The sequence below is a fragment of the Fukomys damarensis genome, unplaced genomic scaffold, assembly GCF_012274545.1.
Source record: "Fukomys damarensis isolate Sample0158 unplaced genomic scaffold, DMR_v1.0_HiC HiC_scaffold_22, whole genome shotgun sequence".
NCBI lineage: Eukaryota > Metazoa > Chordata > Mammalia > Rodentia > Bathyergidae > Fukomys > Fukomys damarensis.
Window position 1 is genome coordinate 22048580 of NW_022900934.1, and position 7879 is coordinate 22056458.

At 37.9% G+C, this 7879-nt stretch overlaps 1 pseudogene; it reads right to left on the reverse strand.

Moving 5' to 3' along the window:
* Positions 1-5549: 5549 nt before the first annotated feature.
* On the reverse strand, positions 5550-7783 carry LOC104873380 (annotated as a pseudogene).
* Positions 7784-7879: the final 96 nt, after the last annotated feature.

The window sequence follows — 7879 nt, forward strand, 5'->3', positions numbered from 1 at the left end:
CTGGGCTTTCATGGTTTCTATTATGTTCCAGAGCACATCTTTTTTTTGTCAGTTTCTGCTCTAGAGTCTCAAATCATGACTTCCATTTTGCTCACTATCTCTATGGTTATCTGGGAAATTATTTAATAGCAGTCATTCTTTCTGGGGGATGGTGAAATCTCAGTATTTTTTTCATCTGCATCTTTTGAATGACCAGTTTTAATATTTAGATTTTAATCCATTTGGATTTTAGTTTAGTGCGTGGTGAAAGATAGGGATCTAGTTTTAATCTTTGGCAAGTTGAAAGCCAGTTTTTCCAACACCATTTATTAAAGAGGCTATCTTTCCTCTGGTGAGAATGGTTGGCTCCTTTGTCAAGGATAAGGTAGCTGAGTATGTCTGGGGCTGTTTTTGCAGCTTTTAATCTAGTCCATTGATCCTTGGGTCTGTTTCTTTGCCAGTACCATGCCATTTTTATCATAGTGGCTTTGTGGTATAGTTTCAAGTTAGGAATTGTGATACCCCTTGCTGTTGGGGTACGAAAGGACGGGTGGCCGAAGTGCTGACCCCAAGCCCCGGAATGTTGGTTCTCACCGGGGCACATGAGTCCCAAAGGCAATGTGCTGGAGCCAAATCCCTTGACCTACAAACAACCCCCTGAACTCTGTGTTTGCTCTTGTTCCCAGTTTACACTCCCTTCTGGTCATAAACAGATATTGTCTTATCTTGATGTTATGTTCTTAGCTTAATCAGTATATGTCTGCTTGTTGCTTCTTGTGACTGATTGTTTTTCTTACTCATGCCTCCTTGTGATTGAGATTTATTACCAATCGCTGAAATCATGCCTGTGGTGTGGGCTTGAAACTAGTGTATAACACCCTGTGTTAAAAAAAAGCTTTGCCATTAGCTATCAGCTTTTGGTCATTCATTGTGTCTGCGGTCATCTCCCTGAGTCCCCTCCTCTAGAAGGAGACCTCAACACCTTGCCATGTCTTTGTTGCCTAGAATGGCTTTTGCTATACTAGATCTCTGGGTATTTAGCTCAGTGGTTCCACCACCTGCCTTGCAAGCGCAAGGGTCCAAGTGCAATCCCCGGTACAAAAAAAAAAAAAGCAAAAACAAAGACTAGGTTGTGCTATTCTAGATCTCTTCTGGTTCCAAATAAATTTTTGGATTGTTTTCTCAAGTTCTGTAAAATATACTGTTGGATTTCAATTGGGATTGTATTGAGTCTGTTATAGGAGTTTTGGAAGTATGGCCATTTTCACTATGTTGATTCTTCCTATCCAGGAACAAGGGATGTCCTTCTATCTTGTTATATCCTCTTCTATCTTTTTTCAGAGTGCTGTAATTTTCAGCATAGGGGTCTTTTGTCTCCTTCGTTAGATTGATTCCTAGATATTTCTTTGGGGGGAGATGCTATTGTGGAAGGAATTGTTTCCCTAATTTCTCTCTCAGTGAGTCTGTTACTTGTGTACAAGAAGGCTATTGATTTTTGAATTTTAACTTTGTATCCTGCTACTCTACTGACTCTTTCAATTAAGTCTAACAGTCTTTTGGCAGAGTTTTTTGGATCTTCTATGTAGAGTATCATATCATCAGTAAATAGTGACAATTTAACTTCTTCCTTTCCTATCTGTATTACTTTTATTTCTTTCTCTTGTCTAATTGCTGTGGCTAATATTTCTAGAATTGTATTGAACAGGAGTGGTGACTGTGGATGTTCTTATCTTTTTCCTGATTTTAATGTGAAAATTTTGTTTTAGACCATTTAGAATATTGGCTGTTGGTTTTTCACAGATAGCCTTTATCAGGTTGAGATATAGATCATCTATTACAATTTTCTATAGGGTTTTTATCATGAATGTGTGTTGAATTTTGTTGAATGCTTTTTGTGCATCTATTGAGATGATTATATGGTTTTTGTGCTTAATTCTCTGCTAATATAGTGCATTACATTCATTGATTTATGTATGTTGAACCATCCTTGTATTCCTGGGATAAATCTGACTTGGTCGGGTATATAATCTTGTTGATGATCTTCTTATTCTGGTTGGCACTATCTTATTGAGGATTTTTGCATCTATGTTCATTAGGAAGATTGGCCTGTAGCTCTTTTTTGGTTGGGCCTTTCCCTGGTTTTGAAATCAAAGTAATACTTGCTTCCAGGAATGAATTTGGAAGTACTGCTTCCCTTTCAATTTCATTGAAGAGTTTAAAGAGCAATGGTGTTAGTTCTTCTCTAAATGTCTTGTAGAATTCAGCAGTAAAGCCATCAGGGCCTGGACTTTTCTTTGTTGGTAATATTTTAATTACATTTTCAATTTCACTGAATGTAATTGGGGTGTTTAGACTTTTTATATCTTCTTTGTTCAACTTTGGAAGTTCATATGTGTTTAGGAATTTGTCCGTTTCTGTATATTCCATTTTATTAGAGTATAGGTTTTTGAAGTAGGTATTGATGATCCTCTGGATTTCTGGTGGATCTTTTGTGACTTCACCTTTTTCATTCCTAATTGCATTTTTTTTTTTTTTTTTTTTTTTTTTTTTTTTTTTTTTTTTTTTTTTGGATAAGGTAGCTAAGGGTTTATTGATTTTATTTATTCTTTCAAAAAACCCCAACTCTTCAATTCATTGATTTATTGTATCGCTCTTTTAGTCTCCATTGCATTAATTTCTGCTCTGATCTTTATAATTTCCTCCCTTGTACAGGCTTTTGGTTTGTCTTGCTCTCATTTTTCTAGAAGCTTAAGGTTAAGTATTAGGTCATTTGAGCTCGCTCCATTTTCCTAGTATGGGCATTTACTGCTATGAATTTCCCTCATAGAACTGCTTTTATTATGTCCCATAGATTCCTGTATGTTGTATTGGCATGATCATTTAATTGTACAAACTATCTAATTTCTTCTTTAATTTCCTCTGTGACCCAATGGTTGTTCAGCCAGCTATTATTTAATTTCCACGTGTTTATGAAGTTCTTGCAGTTTCTTAGGCTATTGATCTCCAGTTTAATTACACTATGGTCTAATAACATACAGGGAATAACTTCAATACCTTTGCTTTTACTTAAGCTTGTTCTATGAGCTAGCCTGTGATCTATTTTGGAGAATGACCCATGTGCAGCTGAAAAGAACATATATTCTGATTTTGTGGGGTGGATCACTCTGTAGACATCTACTAAGTCCATTTGTTCTAAGACATCCTAACCACTTCTTGATAAAACAAAAGTGATGGTTCTGTCCTTCCTAAAAAGTGGTGATAAATTTCCAACACATGGGATGACTTGCCTTATTTAAATACCAGTGCCAGATGCCAAATGGGATTCATTTCTTCCTTCTACACTCATATGACATCCAGCAACAACACTCACTTAAAATGTCTCCTAATAGGGCTGGTGGTATAGCTCAGTGGTAGAGCAATAACCTAGCTGAGGCAAGATATGGGTTAAAATAACAATATAAAGTGGTTTCTCTGAATACTAAAGAAATTTTATGAGGGAATTGTCATGCTCTTTTTGTTATTTAAACAAAAATTGTGGGATAAATATAGAAAAGAAGTGTGTGTGTGTGTGTGTGTGTGTGTGTGTGTGTGTGTGTGATACTGGGGATTAAACCCACAGCCTTCACAATTGAATTACATCCCTAAACCTTTTTTGCTTTTTTATTTTGAGACAGTCTCAGTAATTGTATAGGCTGGGCTCAAATTTGTTATCCTCCTGCCTCAGCCTCCCAGAGTGCTGGATTACAGGTATATGCAACTATATCTGGTAAAAAGGAAAAATTTTTGAAAGGGCTTGGCATATGGATTAGAAGAGAGATAGAGCTGAGAATCCAGAAAAGATATCCACTTATGAATTGTATTAAAAGGTATAAAGATGAGCAAAGATATATTAAAAAGGATCTAGTTTTATTGTGCATTGGCCCCTAGTAACCTGGTTCTCAGTAGAATATTGTCCCAAACCACTTCAGAATACCACAGTAAACATGCAACCAACTCTTTTCCATTCCTAAGCAAGGTAAAACATCAGCTAGCCTAGCCATGGACAAGTTTCAAAGAGATCACAGTTCAACACATGTCCCTCTAGGTGCAACTCCAAGCCCTTTCCTTTGAGGTTGTTACCAATCAAATTACAATAACCCTACCTAACACTGCTGAATTTAAACTCTGATCACGTGTTATTTATTTAAATACCAGAGATTGAACTCAGGACCCTGCACTTGCAAGACAGGCACAGTGCCACTAAGCTAAATCTCCAGCCCGTGTGTCATTTTTAGGACATCACTTTTTATGTGCTAAGAAGGGCAAGACACTAAAAAGAAGAGGAATTTGTAGGCAGTTCAAATTCTGTGGCTTTAAAACTAAAGAAATCAATTTTTACAAGCAAGCCTGAAAGACTTTCCCTTTCAATTGCTTTGCAACCTCTAAAAAGCTTTTGAGTTGTATTGCTGCCAGGATTATAATTTTACTAGGATACTCCATAGATTTATAAACTCTGGCTAGTCAATCCACTAGTTTTAGTAAACTTTTATATGAAGACACTTTTTTCAAATAGGTTTTAAGCCAAACATAAACCATAGCTTCCTTTATGGTAATCTGTTTAGAGTTTTAAATAAGCTTGTGAGAATTTTGTTTAGAATTCTAAGTCAAAAGTCTTAAAATTATTTCCATCAACTTCATTATAAAAGTATTTTTAAATATATCTTTAACATTTTTCTTTTAAAACTTCATGTTTATTCATATTTTTCAAAATATATGTACATAAAAAAGGAAGATTTACAACAGGAAAGACTGCCTTAAATGCAACACAAATTCCAATGAGTGCATGATGAATAATCACACGATTATGATCTAATTCAAGCCAATCTTCTCAAATCCATTTTCCAGCCACACTCAAGCTGCAGATGGGATCCAGGTAGGTGATGCAAGTGGAATGAATAGAAAACAAACACCTTTCGCCTCTGGCAGCCCTCAGGGGGCCAGGAAAATGTATGCCAAAGAGTTTAAGACAATTAAAATGTTGAAAGCCACAGGGAAAAGAAACAATAACCAGAAATTGGTATTTCTCAAGTAGAAAACTAGCACTATTTTAACACAACTTCACAATATTAAAACAAATACAAATAAAAATGGGTGAGGTAGTAGGGCTTCATTTGCTTTTCTTTTTCTTTAAAATATCTCAAAAAGGAAGCAAATTGCTCAATACCAAAAGTGCCATGGAAAGAAAGGAAGGGGAAAAAAATCCACAGATGAATCTGGAATCTATTTTATTTAACCAAATTGTATGTTTTTCCACTTAACATTTCTACATTTGTAATTCTCCAACCTTTCCTCATTTAAAAAAGGCAAACAGTGACAACTCATGTTTCAAATATTTAAAAATATATTTAAACATTTCATCAAGATTTTACATATTTTGATTTTTGGTAACACAGGTGATGCTAGAAACTGGATTCAATATATTCCTATATTTCCCCCGCAGACAGAACCAAGTGGTATAAAGAACTTGTGTTTGCTGTGAAGGGAATGCAATGCTCTGGGCCAGTGAACAATACTTGCAGGTTGGTCAATGTGGAAAGTGGCCCAAAGGAGTCATGCATCTTCAGAAGTAAATGTGATTATACTGTCTTAGGCTTATTTCCACAGTTGTCTCTGTTCATAGTTGGAAAGAGAGGGTTAGTGGAGTAACTTTAATAAATAAGATTATTACAGCTCTTACTGAAGTCTTCAGGCAGGAGGCTTTATCATTCAGTCAGTGCTACACTGCTTCCTTTTTACTTCCCACACCTGACCAGCATCCTGCTCTTGATGCATTCTAAAAATATAAAAATCTTTACAACTGTTTAGGTAAAACCAGGAGGAGGAGAGAGGGGTGAGATGGTGTGGGGGATGGACAGATGATGGGGACCAAAGCTCACCATAAAAAAAAAGAGGTTAGGGTAGGAGGGACAAAAAAGACAAGTATAGATTATATACTTTAGAAGACTCCCAGATTCTTGCAGAAATTAAAATGATTGGGGGAGGGGGAGGCACCAAAAACAGCACCTAAAGATAACAAATGTCTAGATTGGTTTGTTATATTCCCTCCCCACAATGTTCATATGGGAGGAAAAAAAGAAACTTTGTAAGCATCAAAACTAAAAACAAATGCACACTGACCTTATAAAATAAGACTTTGAATTTTATCATGATACCCTTTCTTGCTATAAAATTTACTTTTTTGTTTTGAAAGACTTCTTCATGGTGGATTTACCCTTGCCAGGTAATTTCATTTCCTTTCTCACACTGGCTGCAGACTTCTTTGGAGAACTACCACTAGGTTTCTTGACAACTGAGGTGAGAGTCTGGCTTCCTTGGCAGGAGTTTGGCCTTAGGAGGGGCTTTCTTGGGCAGGGGCCTAGCTTTCCCCCACTGGGCAGCTGGGACTTTGAGTGCAGATGTGGGCCCTCTCTGCTTCATGAGTGCCACCTTCCTTTGGGACTTGGCTGGAGTTTCCTTTTGCAACCTTTGCTTAGGTTGTGGCTCTTCATCCTCAGAGTCTTCTTCAAATGACTCATCTTCATCCCATCTTTAGAATCATCTGGCTTTTTCTTTGGAAATAAAACTCCTGGGCTTGGAAAGTTGGAAGTTGCCACTGAATCCTTTACCAGAGATCTGCTCCATCCACCCATTCTTTTCACATTTCTGCAGTTTTCTTCAGCAAACGCATTTTATAATTAGAATTGGTCCCTGGGTGGCTCTCCAGGACATACTTCTTCAGAGCAGTGGTGGAGCAGGTCTTCGGCTCATTCATGGCAGCAATGGCAGACAAGATTGCATATTCCACTTGGCTTCCACCAAGCAGGGGTTTCTCCCGATTTCTTCAGCTGTAATGTCCCCAAAGCACATTTGCCAGTTATTTGCTCTAACTGGCCTCTCTCTACTGCTCTCTGCAGAGCATTCTTCAACAGCTAAGGCCTGATGTCCACTCTAAGCTTAGGGTAATACTGAGATACATATTTCCTGATAAGACTGTAAGATGCTTCTTTAGGTTCACAAAGACAAGTAAAGGCCAGTGGAAAGATATCCTCCAATTTTACGTGTGGTTCTGGATCCACTGCAGAGTTTCTCTTCTTTCTGTTTCTGGATTTCTGAGTAGTTTTTCTTGGTTTCTGGACCACAACAAAACTTCCAGATGTACCTTTTCCTTTTACCTGTTTGATGACTCCTCTATTTAATGCTCTTTCCATTGCTTAAGGAGATAATCCCTTCTCTCCAACTCCAAAGAAGGATAATTATGATGTATTTTCGAATAGCAACCACTGATTCCACTCTTCTGGAAGGAAGCATGCCTTAATGGCCTCAGTTAGAATTGGAATGAGGTGAGGAAGCTATTGGTGTTTGTTTCTGGGCCCTTGCTAGCTGGCTGGCAGAAAGAGTAGCCCAGGAAGGCATCGTTGTTTTTTGTTGTTGTTGTTTTGTTTTGTTTTTTCACTTTCTTCTCCTTTTCCTTAGATTGATCTTTCTCCTCCTTTTTGGTTTCTTCAAAAGGTTTATTTTCTTCCTTCTCTTCAGTCTCAGGTCCTCCTTTGGGCTGTCCTGCCTCACTAGATGTAGCCAGTGGGGTTTCATTTTCTTGTTCTTCTACACTGGAGATAAAATCATCTGAACTTACATCTAGTTCTGGCTTTTCTTCCTCCCCTTCAGCAAGTTTGCTTTTGGGCAGAATTTCCTGGGTAGAATTCACAGCTCGACGAATTGGCATGGTGCTATCTTCTACCCTTCTCTGCACTCCCACTTCATGGTACCAGCTCCCAGCGCCCTGCACAGCCTCTCAGCATGATCCCACAGCTCTGTCTTCTCCAACACCGCTGTCTCCAGGCCCAGCTGCCGAATCCCAGTCGTTGTCCCATTTCCACCCTCC